A 22,316-nucleotide genomic window follows, 5' to 3' on the forward strand; every position below is an offset into this window, starting at 1 on the left:
CTGGGAGCCAATCTTAAATACTAGGTCAGTCTGAGGTGATGTGGGGACAGTAAGAGAGAAGAGAAAGAATTTGTTTCGACTTCTAATTTTTAAATGCTAAGGATTCCGGACGGGAAAAATGGACCTATCGCCTCTGTGCTCCAGCACCAGCCTCTATGCACAAGCTTGCTGGCCTGTGGGACACAGAGATGTGGACACACGGGCATATAGTGAGCGTCCGTGTTCATTTTTTTTTCTGGCAGAGATGATACTGCTCTACTTGCGGCCCCCTGTGCTTTCCCTCGTCTCGCTCTTCCTGGGAGCATTACCTCACCGTCCCATACATCCGATTTAAAGGGAATTACCTATTACTTCAATTATTTGTCCCTTATCAACTGATGTTGCACTACAAGGGTTTGTATTCAAAGGCCAGAAAGAAAGAGCACGTCATGGCATGTGGCCAAATAAAAGAGTAATGTTCCGGTGGATTTAGCCTAAATAATTTACTGCTATATAAAGGTGGAAAAGTGGAAGGTGAACCCTTTGACCAATAAATCTCTCCTGCCCGTGAAAGCCTTATCTGGGCCCCTCCGACATATTCCGCGCGCAGAAGCCATCATCACCGGCTCTGGTTCGTTATTCGTAAGCCTTGATCCTTCTGCACTTGGTGTCCTAAATATGGATAATTAGCATCAGTTTATCACACTTCTGCATATTTTCTCTTCTCTCCAAACATGCGCGCTTCTATCGGCTGCTGTTGGGCCGCAGAAGATTATGGAGACGGATTGCAGAGAACGAATGTGCTCCGCGAGATTAGGAAGGAATAGAAACAGGAACTTGGCCAATAAATTCCTCGCGAGAGCCTTATCATGCAATTACACGTTGCCTCGCATCACACTCTCCCAGCCTCGTAATCCAGCGCCCCTCCAAGAATAAAATTTCACTAATTTCTGAATTACTGCATCGCCTCCAAACTCGCTCCCGAGAATGGTTTGAAGGAGAAATGCTGCCGAAAACTACACACCCAACTTTATAATAAAGCGTGAAACTTGAAATGTCAGAAAGGGCGGCGTGGCTCGGGATGGCTCAGCGTTTTAGCTGCTACTAAGCCTTATGGCCTAGAGAGACACTCATGCCCTCTGAGCCCCAGATTCCCTCACGGGCCACTTCGGGGGCTCAGAACTGGATGAAGGGGAGGATTATCTTCTCTTAAACAAACGATCTGATGCGTTTTAAAACAGGACAAAGCATTCACTGATTTTCTTATCATCGCTGCTGATGACAGCTGTGGTGCCCTGAGTACCCTGGGCGGTCACTTGACCCCTTTGAGAACAGGCTCCCCCCTCAAACTGCCTTTTTCCCAATCAGCGCCACCACCCCCTTTCCCGGAGCTGACACGTTATAGCTTCTTAGGCACGTCAACCTGTATAAACGGGAGAAGTCTTGCCCCCCACCCCGCCCTCCGCCGTGTCTCACGAGAGTGTAACCAAGACCTGTCCCCGGGCATCCACACTGGGGCTTTCTCTCACTCCTCTGCCTGTTAAGGTCATTCTCCCCGTGCTTTGTAATACTTAGGTATTTGTTTGTTTGTTTGTTTAACATCTTTATTGGAGTATAATTGCTTTACAATGGTGTGTTAGTTTCTGCTTTATAACAAAGTGAATCAGTTATACATATACATATGTCCCCATATCTCTTCTCTCTTGCGTCTCCCTCCCTCCCACCCTCCCTATCCCACCCTCTAGGTGATCACACACCACCGAGCTGATCTCCCTGTGCTATGCGGCTGTTTCCCACTAGCTATCTGTTTTACCTTTGGTAGCGTATATATGTCCATGCCACTTTGTCACAGCTTACCCTTCCCCCTCCCCATATCCTCTAGTCCATTCTCAAGTAGGTCTGTGTCTTTATTCCTGTCTTGCCCCTAGGTTCTTCATGACCTTTTTTTTTTTTCTCTTAGATTCCATATATATGTGTTAGCATACTATATTTGTTTTTCTCTTTCTGACTTGTTTAAGGAAACTCATTAAGTCCTTCCATCCACCAGGGGACTATTTCTCGTCCAGAGCCGCAGTCAGGCACTCGGATGCACCCACAAAATCAAGGTGCTGCGGCCGGAGAAAACCCTACAGGCCTGTGGTGATGATTCCCGGAAGGAACGGAAATCCAGATCAAATCTTCAAAACGTTTGCGCTTGCAGACAAGAAAGGCTAAGTCCTTGTGCGAAGAATTCATCGGCTAAAGAGACTCGCAGCAGTTGTGAAGAGTTTACTGTGACGTGCCTGCACTGCGCTTTCCCCAAGTGTTGTCTGTTAGGGCCTCAGGCAGGACGGGGAGGAAGAAGGGATCCCACATTTCAGAAGACCCGCTTCCAGGCTTGGAGTCCAGAGTCAAAACTGTACAGCGTTCGTGCAGGGAATGTGTCCCGAGTGTTTCCCGTGTGCCAGGCCCTGTGCTAACACGGAGCCCCCGAGTAAAAACACAAAGGAAGAGGCCCGCCCCGACCAGCTGACAGTTACGGGTGCTGGGAAGTCCGACGCGGAGGAGGACGGGTTTGCCTTCTGCAACCCGGTCCATCTATTGGCTGCCAAGGATTTCCTTTTTCGGAGGGAGCCAGACTGGAACCTCGTTCCCTCACTTGAGAGGGAGAGAGGGACCAAGGCCTGCGAGGAGGCTCCGGGGAGGCCCTAGTCTGAGGAGATACACTCTCTGTAGGACCAGTGGCTCGGAGTACGCCTGTCATGCTAGAACGGCAGCCTTGAACACAGCAGCTCCAGGCTGCCCGCGCCTCGAGTCCTAGTATCTGTCCAGAAATAAGCAAATACATCTTCCCCACACTGATGTCGGGGCAGTTCTGCTTTGCTTTCCCTGAATCGTCCTCCCTTCCAAAGCCACTGCAATCCACCCAAGGGGGCCGGGGGTCCTGATGAATGGGGCGAGCGGGCCTAGAGAAGAAACAGGACCGCGTTGTTTTCCTTTCCCGAGACGGGGACTCTTCGGCGTGGCTCCATCTAAGTCCCCACTCCAGGACGGTTCAAAGCCAAGAGCCAGCAAATGGCCAGGCCGAGGCTCAGGCGCACTTGGGACTTGGGTACCGGAGCTGGGGAAACTCCAGCCCAAAGTGTGAAATCAGATGAGGTGTTATTAGTAACTCCCTGTGTCATATTTCCTGAATCGGTGAGCTAAATTGGGGGGACGGGGCGGTGAGAGGGAGCCGTTTGCCATTAATCTGGGAACAAACGGTCAAGCTCGGTGACTGGGATTTTCGCTTTTCTTTTCTCACTTTTCTCAGTGTGGGGAAGCGGCGCGCCCGCGGGAGCGATTGTGAGGGGCTCTGCTGGAATTTGGCAGCCCGTTGGCTTGGAGAGCAGCCCCATGCTGGCTGCTATTCAGCGGGCCAGTTCTCCTCGAGCTTTGGAAGTTTCACTCAGCCGTGCACTCAATGGCTTCACAAAGCTGATTACAAGCTTCAGCGCATTCCTGAAGGAGCCAAAAGCGACGCAGGTGCAAACGAGCCGAGGGAGCCCCTTATCCCGGTGACAGAATGGGACAAGCTGGGAAAGGCTTGGACCACACAAATCCAAGCGCACCAGGCAGCAGAAAGCCTGCCTTGGGAACCGGGGGTCATTATCCGCCCTATTCAGCGGGGCCCGGGGACCCTGGGGGCCCGGAAGGCCAGCTCGCGAGGGAGAGCCGGCGGCCGTGGGGACCCCGACGGGCCTGCGGCTGGGCTGGGACGCTGGCCGCCCTCGACTTGTGCATTTGCACCGATGGCGCCGGTGAAATCCGTGCTCGGACAGGCCCGGGTCAACACCAGTAGGGACAGAGGACGCAGCCCGGTGTGTGGACTGCGCGCAACCTTTGTTCAACCAGCGTCCAGACCGCACCGCCCTGTCCCTGTCCCAGCCTGGCGCTGCGGGGCCCGGCCACTCCCCCAGGCCACCGACCGTCAGCTCCGAGGGTCACTCTGCGCCCTTTCTCCCCCAGCCCGCCTTTCCCATCTGTCCTCGTGGCAGCCGGGTCCTGCGTAGGGCGACCCCGACGCCGTAAGGTGGCAGGGACAGTGTCCGCGCGGAGAGTCAGGAAGGCGGGTCACCGGGCCGCCCCGTCGGAGCGCGCTCCCCGTGGCCTAGGATGCCTGCGCCGCGAGTCGGACTCCACGGCGGGGAGGAGGGCCGGCCCCCCTCGGGGGATGAATGACGTCCCCGGCTGCGCTGGAGGACAGAAAACCAGGGCCGCGGGCGGCGGAGAAAGAAGGGCAGCGCCGCGGGGAACGCGCGTGAGAGGAGGGCCCGGGAGGGGGGCGCGGGGGGTGGGGGAACGCGGGCGGAGCTGAGGGGTGGAGCTGGCGCGCCGGCGGCTCTCGGGCAGCCCGGCGCTGTGTCCCGGCGAGCGCAGCGTTACAGCCCTTGCGTGAGGCGGGGGTCCCCCTCGTGCGCACCCCCTCACCCCGCGTCCCCTCGGCCTCGGCCCGGTCGGCCGCGTGCTGGACCCGGCTGCGCCCGGGGGTCCCCGCGGGCAGGGCGCGCGCGCCGACGCTCTTTTGTCTGATAACTAATTTGAGTTAATGCGATCTTTATGTAAAGCTAACAGCGGATAATTGTCTATTTTCTCGCCAACAATCTCCATCACAATCACTTATCTGGAAACCTGCGGCTGGATTAATCGTTATATTCCCGAGATGAGCGTCGCTGTAAAGCGCAGCGAACGCGGGTGGGGACAGGAAAACGCCTCCTCGCGCCTGCTGGCCCTCGTACCGACCATTCCGGCTACTGCCCGGGACCCGGTGGCCCGGGGGGTGGTGCCCACGTGCGCGGCTGTAGGGCGCCTGCCCCAGCACTTGCTGTGCGCGCGTGGGTGGCGCGGGGGAGCAGAGGCAGAGGAAGGGCGGGGCAGGGGTGAGGGCGACCTGCAGGGCTGCGGGGCAGGGCGGCCGGGGCCCCGCTGGGCCTCGTCAGGCCCTCGCGAATCCCGACGCGGCCTCCGGCTCCACGCAGCCCAGGAGCTGTCAGCGCCAGAATCAGGTCTTCTGACCTGGGTAAAAGGATGCCCTCTGCTCCTTCTCCAGAAAATGTTCTGCCTCTCTTGGCCTGGGTTCCTCCAGCTTCATCCCCTGCCCCACCCACCCGTCCTGCTTTAAGTCCCTCCCCCACGATACCCCTCCTCTGGGATCCCCATCTCTGCAAATTATAGGCAATATTTACACGCCCTGAGGTTGAAATCCCCGGGAGAGAAGATCTTGGGTGTGGAAACACGTCCCACTGCCTCAGTCCCCCGGGCGCTCCCGTGTTAGGGGGAAAACTCGGTGGCAGATGGATCTGAGGCCTCGCGGGGAGAGGCACTTGCGTGGCAAAGATTTTGCCTTTGACCTGAAGTCAGAACATCAGTTCAGATGAAATCCGGGCGGCGGTGGCGGCGGTGATCAGCGCGTGACCGCCATGTGCAGGATGAAGAGAAAACGATTGACTTCTGAACCCAAGCGCTCGGTGTGGCTGGTCGCTTGGAAGCAAACCCTTTGATTCCAGTCACTGCTGCAACTCAGGTGGGCTGGCCAAGGGACCAGCATCGCAACTTTTCAAAATGGCGTTTCCGGAAAAGAGCAAAAAGTCAGTCTCAATTGGTGACAGTTTTCGGCCACGCGGGATGGAACTATTTGTTTCCCTTTTGGCAGCAAAACTCTTAAAATTCTAGAGTGAAAGAATACAGGGAAACAAAGTGCCGTAAAATCAATGGGTTTTTAGATAAAGGGGGACCCAAATTACCCCCTCCCCAAATAAGGCGTTGTAAATGACTGTTCAAATCCTCAACGCCTTCCCTTTCCTCTCCAGCAACTTGATGAGGTCTTTAAAAGCAAACAAGTAAATCCACTCTGAGGTCGGCGGCGGCCCAGCCGGGTTTCCCAGGCTGTTTTTTGTGCGGCGGTCGGGAACGTCCCACTTAGCCTCTCACCTGAGCCTTGTCATCCGGGGCATCTCGAAGTGATCAGGGAACAAAGCTGATCCCCGCGACAGCCCCGATGGTCAATCAGGCAGAACAGACTATGCAAATGCAGCGCAGAGACGCAGCGCCGGGAACAGTGGCCCCATTGTCTTGAGCATTTCAAAGCGCTGAGCAGCTGCGCAGACGTCGTCTCGGACCCTCGGTTGCCACACTAATGTCATCATTGCAAAACATCAGATTTTGAAAACTATACAATCCGAATTCATTAGCAGCCTCCTCAGTAAAGGTTTCTCTTCTCCGTGACAAGTTGCAAACTCCAGATCCCCTTCTGCTGGGGGGAGCAAAGGGAGGGGGGAGAGTTTTGCAAGTGACAACCGCTGATGATCCGTCATTTCCTCTTTCTGGTGGATTTGAGGGCTATAAACCCCCCGTCCTTGGAGCTCTGAGCTTGGACGTGTGACTCAGGCGACTCTGAGATGTCGACCTTTCCGCGTTTTCTCCTAAGTGTTGCTTGCAAGTTTTAAATTCCTGAGAGCAACCAAAGTAACAAGTGGAGTGAATTTAACAAAACCCCATCTTCTGCTCTCATGATAACACCAGTCAGAGGTTTTGAAGTTCTTTTCTTCAGATTGAACTCAAAACGATGCCTATTAGGGCCACCGTGCGCCCTAAAGCGACAAGGTGGTTACACGAGGGCACGCCCCTTGGCGCCGCTACAAACGGCTCGTGACTCTGGGCACCCACGCGACACGCGTCTTAGGGACCGGTGTACCTGTCCCGCCCCGACCGCTGACACTCCTCCCTGCCCATCGCCGCGCGCCCCCGCCTCCCATCTTCCAGGGTGACCTTGTTTTTCTGAAACCGGACGACGGAGGGACGCCCTGGGCTCACCTGCGGCGCGGGCGGGTCGGGTGCAGGCACGTGGGGACGCGGGGACCACGCGGGGCTGTGCTCCCGGAGGTCCCAGGGCGCAGGTCGAGGCAGCTTTCCGCTTCTCGCGCGCGGCCCAGCCATCGGTGTCAACCTGTCCTGCTGTTCTCAACCGGATTCCGTGCCCGCTCTCCTCTCTCTCATCTGTGGGCTGGAAATTGTCCCCAGGCAAAGGCAGTCAACACAGAGAAAGCCACCAGGTCAATTCGTAGCCCGGAGCTGAGGATGATGGTGGAGGCTGAGCGGCGGGGGGCCGAGGTCGCCCCCGAGCCCTAGGCCGGCGGCGCCTTCCAGTCTCCTGACCAACTGGGCAGGGAGGATTGGACTGAGAGTCAACCAAATAAAGGTTTTGTAAACACGACGAGGAGGACAGGGAAGTAGACGGAGAAAAGCCCCCAAAGGCTGTATCTTGTTTGGTGGGGGGCGGGTGCGGGTGGAGGCCGCGATCGCCCCCCAGGGAAACGCTGTAGGGGGCTTTGCCCGAGTGCGGACACCTTGGAGGGAATTGGACTAGAACACTCTTTTTTTCTCCCCCGGAAAATTGTAGGCATTTGCCCTGGACCCTACAGTTGCTCTTCCAAGCCTCTTCGTGCCTGGGACACCCCTCCGCTCACACTAACCCCCCAAGCCCGCCGGGCCTCTCCCGTGCCCGCCCCGGCGCCCAGGGCAGTGGGACCAGCCCGGCTGGGGTGCGGCCGAGGCCAGAGGGGGCTCCCCGGACCGGGCCACTGGTGAAGGATGCTGCCAGCTCCAGGGAAGCGGAGTTTTCGCCGGGTTGGATCACCAGTGTCTCTCCAGGGTGTGGACAGCACCTGGTTCATGGTGGGCATCCAAAACACGTTTGCTGAAGCCCTGAAGGGGCCCTCGTGTGGCTGGAGGCGGTGGCCCTGGTCAAGTTTGAGGGGAGGTGGGGGGCCTCCCGGCAGAGGCGGCACCAGGGCCCGCTGGGCCAGGTCTACAGAGTTGGGGAGCCTGGTCCTGCCCTTGACTCCGTCTTCAGCTCTCACTCACACGTGCCATGTGCATTCTTACACACTCATGCACCCACACATACTGTGCACTCACCACCCTCACAAGCACCCAGAAGTCTCCTTCATACACACACATGCTACCCAGGACCACACGCACGCTCACTCTCACACCTGAGTTGCGGGCACGCACGCACGCACACACACACCCTGGGGTCCCACCTTCACAGACTGGCTGGTTCTGGGGGTGGCTGGTGGCTGGGGGGAGAAGTCACACAGCTCTGCCAGGTACCCACGGCACGAGTGAGCTAATCCTTGTAGGAACTCAACAAACACAGCAGTGAGGGACCGGGCAGTTTATTTCCGACCCTTTTCCTCTGAGCTCTCAGAGCCGGATTCCCGTCCCCAGCTAGAGTGGGTTGAGTCATCGCTTCGTTTGTGTCCAAGTTCACTTTACCCCAAGATGTTTCCCTGGGCTGCCGCTTAGACGGCTCTGATCCAACAGGGTAGCCACGGGTCATGTGTGGCTTCTGGGCACCTCGCACGTGGCCAGTCCAGGTGGAGACAGGCTGAGTGCACACCGCACACAGGGCTTTAAAGACGTGGTGTGAAAGAAAGCATGCAGAATACCTCACTAATCGTTTTAAAATGTTGTTTTCATGTTGAAATGTTTATATTTTTGATATAGTGTGTAAAATAAAATACATTCTTGACATTAATTTTACTTGCTTCTTTTTACTTGTAAAAAATGTAGCTGTTGGGAAATTCAGCCTGAGTTCCATGGCTCCTGTTTGTGGCTTGCGTTCTATTCCTGTAGAGCAGCCTCTGACTTTCCCAGGCATCCTTCAGGAAGTGGAAGAGGAAAAGCAAAAATGGCGGAAGGAGCTGGGCCTGTGGTTCAGCAGGAGGACCGCCTGTGCTAGAGTTGCAGTTTTAACTCTAGAACACATAACGTATTCTCCAAGCTTCTTCTCTTTCATGAGAACTCGTGGTGGGGGTGGGGGGGCATCACGCAGTGTATTTTATTGCTTGATTCATTTCCTTTCCATTTTAACTTTAATCCCGTCTAATTACTGTATTGTGATCTCAGTCAGCAATCTGAAATGAACTCTCAAGTAACTTTGGAAGAATCCTGCTACGAATGTGGGGTGGTGATGAGATGTAAATTACAGCATGTTATCCGCTGAGGTCTACACAGGTTGAAGCAAACCCTTTCCTGCTATTTTTCAAATTTCAGGTCAGCATTTTGGTACTTATCTGCTTTATTTTTTCCCCCTGCCAGGTGTTACCGCCACCACCCACCACCACTGCGACCCCAAACAAAACAAACAACACAGAAAGCTTGAGCCAGAATTTACACCCAGTGAAAATGCTTTCTACTAAGCAGGAAGGAAATCCCTTCCAGATTTTTTTTTTATGATTGACCCATAGGTTTAAAAATCTGTGAAGTCACACCTTGGTTGAGGAGACTACAATACACCGCTTGCAAGCTTTTTAAATTTTAAATAAGATTTTTCAAAACAATCTAACACTTTAGAGACAAGAGTTCTAAAAATAAAGTTATAAAACTTAGAAATTCTATTTCATTTTTGATGACAAGGGATAAGAGAATGCTCCAAGACTATTGTTTATATTAAATTCAGTATAACTGTAATGAAAAATCTGCATGCCTATATATTTGCTATACACACATTATATGTTTTACATATTTATCTTGAGAGTTATATATGTAGTGAAAAACCAGTTCGGCCAAAATGTGAGATGGGTCTATGTCGCCAGTAACTGGAAGTATCTCAGGATAATTTTGGATAAATTTTGTTTTTATCATAAAAAGAATCTTTCTGTTACTCAATATTAGTACATTCATTTACTGTTCTATTTTTGGCTAAATTAAATTTAACTAAGGGAAAAAGAAAATGTTGTAGAATACCCAAAATGATCAAGGTTTTGTGGGTAAGCTCACTGAAATGGTTTATTCTTTGTATTAATTCTTTGGAAGATGTCATTCTTATTATCCAAGGCTTGTGCCCAATTAATAAGAAAATAATAGAAATTTAAATTCTTTAATTGGACTGCCTGGTTTTTTTTTCAGCGTTTCCAAGGAAATAACTGAAAATTTAGCACGTAGCCTGCTAAAGAGCCAGCAGCATCCCATTAGAGACTCAAGTCATCTCAGGGCGCGTAGGATGGTGTAGTTGTTAGTAGGTGAGGTTGTTTATTTCTGAGATGACCCATGTTTGCTCTCATTCAATTTACTGACATAACTGTAAGAACTGAAGAGCCAGAATTCAGAATTTAGCCACTTACTGTCAACTCCACTCTTCTTGTACTTTCTCAGAACCACCTGAAAGTAAAAGAACAAAATATGAAGCATAGAGGCTCAGGCTCATGGCACCCAGACTGGCACTGTGGGAATTCTATGTGCCCGCAAAGGTCCCAGGGAATCCATTCTTTGGCTTATTTAATCTATGTGTTGTGTGGCCTCATGTGCTTCATCATGTTATAAAACTGGAGACAACACTTTCATTGGTGCCCCCCTTTTTCTTTTTTCCCCTAAAGACTATAATATTTATACATTTTCAAATATTCACAGGCAAGATATTCTGGATAAATAATCTAAGATGAACAAAATTAGGTCAACGTTCATACAGGGCTAGTGCGATATGTCCCTCGTGTTGAAACGATCTGGTGTCAGCTACAGTAATTGAAAAAGCACTACAGACCCAAAAAAATACAAGACTTATTGCAACATGTCTCAAAAGCAGATAAGAAAGCGATGGCGCCTGCTCGTAAATGAGGGGTCTTATCTAGATTTTAATATGGCCGTAAGCAAATTGTGAAGGTTTTTGCAAGTTAGGCAACTTGTATGGGAAAGCAGGCATTTCTAAAGTTTCTAGAATTCTAAGCCAGGCACGATGGTTTGCACATCCATCCGTTGCTGGTGGGGTCATTGTTCTTTTCCTCAAGATACGTTCCATAGAAAGCCCGGAGTTTATCAAATTCAGGGGCACAGTGTCTGGACAGTCTACTGCATTCTGGGATGGAGAGGGTCCCGGAGAGTGACACCCAAGAATCATGGTGGGAGGGCCCCTTCCTGCCTCTTCACTGTTTAACTTCACACATTCTTTCTTTCCGATAACCGCTGTTGATACTGATGAAATTCCTTAGGATGAGACCAAAACACCAAGGGTTGGAAAAGAAGGTTCTTGAGACCTTCACACAGAAACCACATTTGCTAAGTCAGTAGCATAACTCAGTTTATTTTCCCCAGTCAGCCGCTTTCTGTGGGGTGGCGGTGCTACATTTATCCGATCCTTGGTCATGGTTCTTTTATCAAAGGTCACTGACTTGTCCTTTCTGTTACCATTATAACCTATTTATTAACACAAAAGATACTTAATACGTTGATGATTTGGTATGATTAACAGAATGGCTGTTAGAAAATATATTTCAAAAATAGACACGGACTAGTCTAACAGCTAGACGATACCACCCTTTTAAAATTGACTGTATTTAGAACGTATTTCTGGGTGGCGGTATCTGTGGTAGCCTTTATCTTCGGGTTTAACTTTCATTTCTAATGCAAACACACTGGTTCAGGCATGCAATAAACTGTAATGAGATAAAACCAAGGAGAAAATGCAGCGGCCTAAACCCGAAAATTCCTGATTGCGTCCTAATAGGAAAGTGAGTGCTTTGCCGAAGAACATCGTGGTCGTTCAAATACCGCAGCAAAGCAGCAGCTGCGGGCAGAGAGGAACTCTGGAAAAGCAGCTGCCGAAACAAAAATAGAAAAAAGAAAAATAAGTCGGAGTCTGAGGTCCGGAATAAAGAATTCTTCACAATTTAAGATAGTAAATGTCACAGGAAAAATGAGAGCTGATGACCACCCAGGTCTGCTTGCGGGGTCTGGGGTGAAAGTCGGGGTGAACTGACAGGACCCCCATCCCAACAGTTTTCTTGGTGCGGGGTCTGTTTAGAAAGCCCAGCATCTGTGCTTTAGCCACCAGAGCGCTCCAGATGCCAGGGCCACTCGTGTCCATGGGAAGATGGGGTCACAGGGACAGATGTGGCCCTTAGCATTTCACCCTCCTTACCTGAGTCTCAGAAGCTCCCGCTGGGATGATTTGACCTTAGCGTTTGGGGGATTGGTTCACCTAACAGGCTCATAGTACCTTGGACATTGTGTCTGGATGGCCTTTCACACACCTGCTGGCTGTCGTCCAGCCAGACCCCCACATGCCCAGCGCCACGGTCGTGTCTGGGGAGCAGGAACAGCCCTTCCAGTGGCGCCTGTCCCCTCTGAAGAATAGTACGTCTGTGGCCCCTTTGGAGCTGCTCCAGAGAAGCCACATTTTGTGAGACCAGACGATGGGGGAGCATCCTTCCCAATCACGACCCAGACCCCCCCACACACACCTCTTTCCTCCTGGGTCTGAGCGTGCCCTGGGTTTGTGGCTTTTGGAAGCTTCCGTTTCATGTCCTTCTCTCTTGAGGAGAAAAGATGGAACAAAGGGAGGGAAGGACTCTCCAAGCTCAGCCCATGAGCGCATCTTTCTGAAGATCTGATGCGTTTCTAGTCTCTGCAAAAACTAACAAACCCTCACAAGCAGCAACAGTAACGGAGTCCTTCTCAGAAGAAAGGTGACAGCAGTGGGGTAGGAGTTCACCTCTAGGTATTTGTTAGGTATCTATTATCTGTCTCGTACTTTACAAAGGGCAGGAGACAAAACTACAACAGATAATGGTTATGACTTAAGCGCTTAAGAAATTCTCATCCTCGCGCTCCGTGGCCACCTGTGCCTGCTGAGATCACGGTGCCCAGGGGCCTCAGTCCTGGAGAAAGACGAGGGGAGGGGAAGGCATTCTAGGTGGGGAAGAGCATTGACAGAGAGGAAGTGGTGTCAGGAGGTGCCAGCGGCCTGTGCCAGGGGCATCAGGGAGAAGCAGCTGGGGTGCGTAGTCAGGAGAGCTCCCAGAGGGAGGTGGGAGTTGCTCAGTATCTTGGAACAAGAGGACACCTGGGGGGCTGAGTGGAAGGTAGCATCCCGGGGCAGAAGTTGCTGGATGAGGTGGGTGTTCAAGCGTCCTGGGGCGGGGCATCCCTGGCTTTGGTCAGAGCAGAACAGCACCTGAAGAGGAGGTGACGATGCTGGGCAGGGGTCCGGGTGATCACGGCGGCCTTGACAGCCGGTAGCGAACAGAGACCTGATTCTCTGCGTGAGGAGGACCCAGCGAATGGTTTTGAGCTGGAGGAGACATGAGGGGTTTGTGGTTAGGTCTGGGTTTGTGGCTGTGGACAGTTAGGGCTCTAAACGGCTTTGCTTCATTGCTCCTGGGTCCATGAGAATCCGACTGTCCTTGACAAGAATCTGAGACACAGACAGAAAGAGACAGAGAGCCAGAGAGCCACACACGGAGAGACAGAGAGGCAATCGGAGACAGAGACAGAGGGACCAGAGCGGGTGGTGAGCAGGTGGGCTGCCCCTGTCTGGCTGTGCGTGGACCACCATCTGGCCCCTTGCTACCCCTCTGGTCGCATCTTGGATTCACACTCCGCTCTGGTTAGTCCCTTTTGGCCAGAGTGACCTCCACACTGGTCCCCCTCAGGGCCCTGGTTTAGCTGCTTCCCTTCCCTTAGGCAGCCTCACTTCCTATCTCAGGCAGCTCTTTGCTCAAAGGCCATCTTGTCAGGGCTGCCTTCTCTGGATCCGCCACCCCCTCCATCCTTGTTGCTTCTTTGTTGGTCTCCAGGGCGCTTCCATCGGGGGACACCCCAAAATACGCCTGGTTCATTTTGATGACTGTCTCCCCACCCAGAATGTCAGCCTCCGGGACGTGGGTCTCGCCGTGTGGTTTGTTGCGATATCCTCAGTGCCTAGAACAAGGCCAGGTATGTAGTAGGTGCTCACGGGTATCTGCTGAAGGAAGCGGGGAAGAGTAGGTGCCCGAGGGCAGGATGGAGATAAAGGCCACAGAGAATCAGGAGCTGCTGGGGGGTGAGCAGACCAGGCCAACGCGAGTCCAGGCAGTGCTGGAAGCGGGTGGGCAGCAACTAGAGGCCACACGAAGAGGCCAGCTCACGTGTGTTGCTCGCAGTGTTGGGCTCAGAGGAAGGCGGGACGGAGGCCGGGCCTTGGGATGCCAGGGTCTGGGGCATCTTAGGGGAGTCGGCGTGATGACCGGGATCCACAGAAGATGCCCGTGGAGGACAGGGCAGCGAAGAGGTAGCTGAGCAAAGGCAAGGGACAGCCTGTGCGCTAAAGGCAAGCAGGCTACACGCGCAAGGTTTGTTGGGTGAAGATAGTTTCCCAGGAACTTTTTCTTAAAAATAAAAATTGGTTTGCCAACATTGATAAAACATAAAGTGCTTCTCCCGCTATAATGAGCCTTTAATTAAAAGTTGGTAATAAAGATACAAACACATAACCGATGCTTAAATATGTATAGATGTCGTTTCCTGTCAATTTTTCAAAGAATTAAAGAAACGAAAATGAAACTATAGAGAATCTCTGTATGTTCCTTATTCTGGTCTGATTATTTCCACTTTAAATCTTGTTAAAGTGGCCCTTGAAATATCCAAGACGTAAAGGTTAACACACACTTTGAGAAAATTATGTCACATCCTTAATTTGTACAGAGGTCGTGTGTAGATACAGGATGTTTTCTTCCCTTCAGATTGAGCTGGTGGGAGGACAGAACACAAAAAGGGCTAACTGGTCACACACACAGCCCGCCAGGGCCCCGGGTGGCGCCGGCACACCCCGCCTCTGCCGGGATCACCTCGCATGATCTCCAAGGCACCCCCGAGAGGCTGTTCGGATCCCGGGTGTGACCACTTGCCTGATGCGCCGTCTGTGTGAGTGGTGGGTGCGGCGGCATGGCCCCAGTCCCGCTCTCAACCGCCCTGCCCTGCCCCGCTGGCCCTTTGCGGAAAAACGTGAAGAAGAGAAAGAGATGTTGTCATCCATCAGTCCTGATTAGTGAGAAAAAACGGTGACGACCTTCACATTTTGGGGGTTGAGAAATCATGTGACCTTTTCCCCAAATTAGTACAGATGCTCTGAAAACAATATGCAGCCAGCTGTCCATGCCTATGAATTAAAAAACCGGTAAATTCTGCAGTCCTGGTAAGGTGGGTCCTTGAGAGAAAGGGCCCGGGTGGGCGAGTCTGCCAGTGTCCAGCCTGCTGCCCAGCTCCTCCTGCTGCCAGTGCCAAGAGGCCCCTGGTTTGGATGACTGATTACAGAGGTGACCTAGTAGAAGGGAAAGAAAATGAAGGGCGACGGGATAGGGGGTCAGGGACACCCCTGAAACGGGGAGGACACCGGACTCTGGCCGCACCGCATTGGGCATTGGGTGACCGAGGCCTGATGTGTGCAGAGAGCAGAAGAATGGGAGACCGGGCTTTGGGAAGGGCCGACTGGCCGGACAGCCCCACCAGGGGTTGCATTGTGTCCCTAAAAGACATGCTGCAGCCCTCACCCCCAGAACCTCTAATGCGACCTGATTTGGACATGGGGTCGTAGCAGAGGCACTTAGCTGAGATGAGGTCACACCGGGGTAGGGTGTCCTTGTAAGAAGGGCGGAGAGGGAGGAGGCCTCGGGAAGTTGAGGCAGGGATGGGAGGGACAGGCCTAGGAGCTAAGGGAGGCCGAAAACGGACAGCAGGAGCCAGAGTCTAGGAGGAGGCAGAAGGACCCCCACGGGGACCTCAGGGCGGCCTGGCCCTGCCGACCTTTGATTTCGGGCTTCTGGGTCCAGAGCTCCCAGGGAGCCGTCTGCTGTGCAGGCCCCGTGTGTGCTCCTTTGGTGCGGAGCCTCCCCCGTGAACAAGCCCTGCAGGGGAACCGACCCTCCACCCCTCCCCACATGTGCCTGGGGGGCAGGCACCTCCTCAACCAGAGAACAGCCCGTGGGCTGGGGGCACTGGGGGCCAGCATGGCCTGGGGCTTGTGGCGTGGGTCTCGTGGATCATGACCCCGGAGCCCTTCTCACCCTAGGCCCAAAGGCACAAAGGAGACCGTGTCACCAAACGAACCCGGGGCAGGCGGTGGTATAAAGAGGCGCGCGCCGGGGCCACAGCCAGGGGAGTGGACGCTCCTCCATCCCTCCGGCCCCCGGTCGTGCAGCCTCCCAGGGGAGTGGGGGCCGGGGGCCCTGGCTGGTGTCCCAGGAGCCTCCCCTGTGCATCTGTCACTTCCGTTCACATGGTGCAAACTCCGGGGGGAACAGACAGAGCCAGGCCTCTGGGGGGGCGGGGGCCTCAGCAGGCACTGCCAGGTGCAGGTGGGAGGGTCCCGGCCACCCCTTATCCACGGGCCGTACAGAAGGGTGACAAGGAGACTATACAAAAGCAACACCCAGTGGGCCCAGCTCTCCCCTTGGTTTGAATTTTCAAGTTTCCTTCTCAGTTTTGTTTTGTTTTTTTCATTTTCCCACGGACCCAGCCAGTTACAGCTGGGGTCCCAAACCTCCCACTTTGTCGTCTCTCAAATGCACTCGGTCCAGGGCCTGAGTTTGCAGCCTGCCTCCCCATCCCCGCTTCTCGGGCTGGCAGGCCGCTGCATCGGCCGCAGGAAGAGAGGCCTCGGTGCCGGCAGCGGTCGGGATGGAGATGATTTCAGATCTGATTGCACCGACCAACGCACGGCAGCGTGATTGCCAATCAGTCCGGGAGGAGATTAGATTCAAAGCCGCATCGGCGTAGCTGGATCCCACCTTGCAATTATTCTAAACTAAGGCAGCGCTGGCGCTGCCACTCAGGTCCAGGACCCTGCGATGCCCCTGGGGTGACGCAGAGGCTCAGGCGTGTTTTACTCTCAGCTCCTGGAGCCCTGCTGGGCCGACGAGCCCCAATCAGGGGGCTGTCAGGGGGCTGTCAGGGGGCAATCTGACACTGCCCTGTGCCCAGATTGCTCTCGAGGCCGGGACGACCTCAGGGGCCTTAATGGGCTCAGCAGCCGGGGGCGTCCCCCGCAGACCCCCAGAGCTCTCTGGCTCACAGCTGCGAGACCAGCGGCCGCCGGCCACGTGGCCCGGCCCCAGAGGGGTTGGGAAGTGAGGCCGCTGGGCTGGTTCAGATAACGGCGCCCGCTGCGGGTGACAGACTGTCCCCCTTTCACTCCTGCCCCCCTCAGCACTCTCAGGGTGAAATGATATGCTTGGAATTTGAATATGAACAATAATAGACGAGGAGCAAAATAAACACTCCTCATGTAGCGAACGCACCACCGGGCGGGGGACAGGGTGCTATATAGATTCACGCAGACACGTTTCAAAACGAGCGAATTGGATGTGACGACTCAGTGCCATCGGGGCCTTTGGGGAGCAGCGCCAGCCCGCACAGCCACCGGGAATGGGTTCCCGCACTCCTGCCTGATCTTCCCACCAGGGCGCTCGGGGCCCAGAGCCCGTGTCCTTCTGCAGGACCGTTTGGTCCCCTCCAGCCCCAGGGCCCGAGAGGCTCCTCCAAGCTCCCTGAGGGTATTTCCCAGCTCAAGTTTGTAACGGTACATTGCAATCATGGGTCCATTTCTCTGTCCCTCTCACCCCTTTGGGACAGGAGCCCTGCCTCTGACTTGTGTCTTCAGCACTGAGGACGGTGCCGGCCTGAGCTGGACTTGGCTGTGGGAGTGGGGAGGGCAGAGCTGAGGGGCAGGCGAGGAGGAAGCCAATAGCTGCAGGAATGGGGTTCGCTCCCCTCGGTGTCTGCAGAGCACTGCTGGGAAGGAGCAGAGGCAGTCAGGGGCTGAGTCCAGGGCAGGGGTGCCAACGAGGGCTGCCCCCTTCCTCACCGCGGTCCCAGTGTCCCTGCCTCCAACTGGACACGGCGAAGACCAGCTTCTCCCTTTCAAAGTCAGGGGCTGGGGCTTCCCTGGTGGCGCCGTGGTTGAGAGTCCGCCTGCCGATGCAGGGGACATGGATTCGTGCCCCGGTCTGGGAGGATCCCACATGCCGCGGAGCGGCTGGGCCCGTGAGCCGTGGCCGCTGAGCCTGCGCGTCCGGAGCCTGTGCTCTGCAACGGGAGAGGCCACAGCAGTGAGAGGCTCGCGTACCGCAAAAAAAAAAAAAAAAAAAAAAGTCAGAGGCTGATCCAGGGATTGGCTGGCACGTCTTGTGAACATTTTCATTTTTTTTTTTACCACCCCTGAATTTCATTCTTTAGAAAAAAAACCATCTTTCAGGACTGGTTGAATAAATGACCGTGAACCGTATAAATGGTTCTCCCCACCCCATGGTATGGCGGGATCCTCTGGAAGCCCCGGTCGTGCTTTAAGCACAGTTGCTCTAGACCCAGACGGACACGGGCTGCACGACGCCAGCATAAGGAGCCCTCCTGGGAGGTGCAGGGCAGAGGCAGGTGTCTGTGCTGTAGACAGTATGGCTGGTCCACACTCCTAGAAAGGTGAGGCCTTCCTGTGACCTTCATAGAAGGCCCAAGGCCCTTGGCCTTGCCATGCGTATGGACTGGTCAGCACCCGGTCTGTAGCTGGACGATCTGATGACAAGAGCTGTAACATCCCCTATTTAAAGTCTTGAGCCAAAAAGCTCCGAGTCTGGGTGCAAAGAGCTTTCCTGACCAAGGGAGACGTGATATTTTGTGTTCAGCAGAAGCTCACTGATACAGCTCTGGACGGTTCCAACGTCACCGTCTTTGCGCGGTAGGTGGGCGAGCGGGATGTTCACGGGATCAGCGTGTGTGACGTGAACGGAGCCCGTGACGCGGAGACGCTCGCTGGCTTGTTGCTCTTCTGGGGCATCAGCAGCGTTTGCTTCTTCTCCAGCTCGGCTCGCGTTGACAAACTGAGCCATCATTGTGTTCTCGGAGAAATGGTGTTGGAGATAATTACTCAGGGATGTTCCAGAAATTCCCAAATAGAAAGATTAATTATAGTCATTTTCAGATTTCATGAAAACAGTTGTTTAAGGGAAAACGGCCATAAAACTGCTTTGTGATCATGCTCAATTTGTCAAGGTACGTGGAAATACAGTATAATTACCGCTGGGTTCGGTTATTTGAATTAAGAAGTACCATCGCGAGCCATGGCCGCTGCGCCTGCGCGTCCGGAGCCCGTGCTCCGCAACGGGAGAGGCCACAGCAGTGAGAGGCCCGCGTGCCGCAAAAAAAGAAGTACCAGACTCATTCTGCAGCTATTTTGGGAAATAGCTGGAAGAAATGACTAATGTAACGAACGACGGCTTTTTTGGTGCAGATTTCCAAACGCAAGCTCCGTTCTACGGGGCATGAGTGCGTGCAGGGAGATCGGGAGTCTTTTTCTCCTTAAACACTTTTGATCACAGAAGAGAGCATCACATGGGCGAAGGAGAGAGACAGGTAATCCTGTTTGGAGACTGTATGTCCCATGAGTGACACGGAGCCAGGTCTTCAGAATCCTGTCATTTCTGGGAACAGGGGCACAGCTTGGGCCGCTGGAGACCCCAGGGGAGCGAGACAGGTCCCACCCTGACGCACAAAACGGAGTGTGCACTGTGCTGAAACCTAGGACACAAAGACAGAATTTTAGGAGCGTGCAGAGGATGGAGCTCTTCCCTTCTGGAATCACCTTTTCCATCCCAGCCACAGCCCCATCCTTCTCTCCTCTCCACAGGGTTCTGTGTGCCCACAGGACATCTGCCACGGTAGTATCTCTAGTTAGTCTGCAACACCATTATTTGAGAACTTCACATTAAGGCTCATAACGTATGGAATAATTTCTTTCTTTCAATCCAGTCAGAGACTTCAAAAAAAAAATCATCTTTTTCAACCCTTAGGTTATTATTCACTGTTTATATACATATCAATGAACGTGACTATTAAAACCAAAATGGAGTGTAACAATGATCCTTAGTCACTCCTTAGAATAAAGACTGTTTTTTTATACCCAAGAGCATACTTTTGTACTGAACACTTTCATCCGTTTCCTAGGAGTTAGCAGGTTGTGAAACGGAGGACTTCCGTTCTCCTGGAGATGACGTGAGTCACCTGATTGTAGTCACCAGGTCAAATTTTCTTAATTGTCTTAGCTTCCCATGTATTTCAGTACTGGACTTTCAGAAGGGTCTTTTTCTCCCAAGCTTGCATTTCATATCTCACATTGTCAAAAGTAAGAGTATCTCACTCGCAGGTGGTAAGCCGATGGCTGGCTGCCCTGCCTTGCTGAGCGCTGCACTAGCTGTCGATTGCTGTGTAACAAACCACCCCAAACCTAGCAGCAAACACCCGTCCTCTCGGGCTCTGTGAATCAGCCACTTGGGAAGCCCTCCACGCCGTGGCTCCGGGCAGGGTCTCTCCTGAGTCATCGTCCAGAGACAGTGGGGCTGCTGCCGTCCGAAGGCTTGGCTGGGAGGTTCCTCGTGGGAAAAACGGCCAGTGATGCTTGAGAGGTGATACTCCATGTTCAGTTTCAAATCCTTCCCTACGCTGTGCACAGTCTACTCTAAAGGGAGACTTTTACATACAGATTCAGAGCCACAGATATTTATAGAGGTGTTATTATAAACCAGAAAACATTGGAAATACCCAAAAAAAGACGGCTCTGGGACTCCAAACCTTCAGAAAATCATGAGCACAGCGCCCGTGTGCCTGGCTTCGGGGAGGAAGAGGGAAAAAGGGAACATCACCGTGGGAAACGCAGTTCAAGTTGAGGCTGGCCCTTGACGTCAAGCTGCTGAGAGAGGATGAAGAGTTATTGTCAAGAAGGACCCTGGGGCAAATGTGACCGGGAGAAACACCCGCTGTGTGAAGAAGCCCGGAAAGTGAAGGAAGGGTGTGATGGGCCAAGGTGGATGGGGACACGAGACACCTCAATCTTATCCTAGAAGGAGAGAGAACTTAGAGTCTCCAGGAGGCTGACTCTGGATGACATCCATGACAGCCTAAAGACAAAAATCGAAAACTAGAAAAGTACGAAGAAATCCACCAAAATGTCCATTGTAGTTCTCTCTGGATAAGGTGTGGGTCATTTTCCCTTCTTCTAAGTTTTAGTTCTGTTTTGTTTTTTAAATCATGTTTAAATTTTTTATGGGAATAACAAAGCAATTTTTAATAGACACTCTTTTTATTAAAACATTTAAAAACTTCATCCACACTTAAATTCACTGGTTTTAATGCACGTCCTGTAAGTTTTGACAAATGCAAAGTACTGTGTAACCACGACCACAATTAAAAGGCGAAACAGTTCCATCATTACCACTCCACCCCCCGTCAAATTCTCTCAGACTCCCTTTGCTGTCACCCCCGACCCTGCATTCAGGGTCAGCCAGCCACTGCTCTGTCCTCTGACCCTATAGTTCTGCCTTCTCCAGAACTGATGTCACACAAATGGACTCACACCGAATGGAGGCTTTGGCCTGGCTTCCTTCACTTGGCACGCACAGTTGAGGTCACCCATGTAGCTGCGAGCCCAGGGAGCTTGTCCCGTTGGTTTGCTGACTAGGTTTCCATTGTCTGGAGGAAGCAGTTTGAGCCTCTGTTCCCACTCTAGGGTCACGTGGGTTCTTTACAGTGTGGGGCAATTACCAAAAAAGCTACTGAAAGCATTTGCAAAAGTGTTTTTGTTTGTTTGTTTGTTTTTGTGAACACTGGTTTTCGTTTCATTTGGGCAAATACAAATACAAGGGAGTAGTTGCCAGTTCTTATGATAAGACTCTTTATAAGAAATTTCTAAACTGTCTTTCAGAATGCCTGCACCAGTTTACACGAGAATTCCAGAGGTTCCGTATCCTCATGGACACTTAGTAACTGAATTTTTTAATCTGTTTACTATGAGTACTAAGTTTGTTAAAGAGAGTGGTATCTCACTGTGGCTTTAATTTGCGTTTCCCTAATGACGAATGGTGTGGAGAGTGGAATCTCGCTGTGGCTTTAATTTGCGTTTCCCTAATGACTAACGGTGTGGAACACTTATTTCACGTGCTTATTTGCCATCCACATATTTTCTTTGGTAAAAATGTGTTCAAATGTTTTGGCAGTTTTATTATCGGGCTGCTTGATTTCTTATTGTTGAGTTTTGAGAGTACTTTACGTATTCTGTATATAAGTCCTTTGCCAGACCTGTGATTTACAAATATTTTTCCTAATCTGTACCTTGTACTTTGATTCTCTCAAGCATGACCTGGGCAGAACAACATTTTAAATTTCGATAAAGACCAATTTATTAATTTTCCTTTGCAGATTATACTTTTGATGTTGTATCTAATAACTCTTTGCTAAACCCAGTTTAGTTTGTTCTTATTTTTGTAGCTAGAGTCTTCTTGATTTGAGACATTATTTTCAAATGTAAACATTTAAATCTATTTTTTCCTAAGCACTGCTCTAACTACATCCCTCTAATTCTGATATTTTGTGTTTTAATTTTTATTCAGCAAATAAATATTTTCTAAGTTTCCTTGATACTTTCTCACTGACCTATGGGTTATTTAGAAATGTGTTGTTTAATATCCCAAACACTGGGGATTTTCCAGGTATCTTTTTGTTACTGACTTCCTTCTTCATTC

The sequence above is a fragment of the Phocoena phocoena genome, chromosome 18 (assembly GCF_963924675.1).
Source record: "Phocoena phocoena chromosome 18, mPhoPho1.1, whole genome shotgun sequence".
Taxonomy (NCBI): Eukaryota; Metazoa; Chordata; class Mammalia; order Artiodactyla; family Phocoenidae; genus Phocoena; species Phocoena phocoena.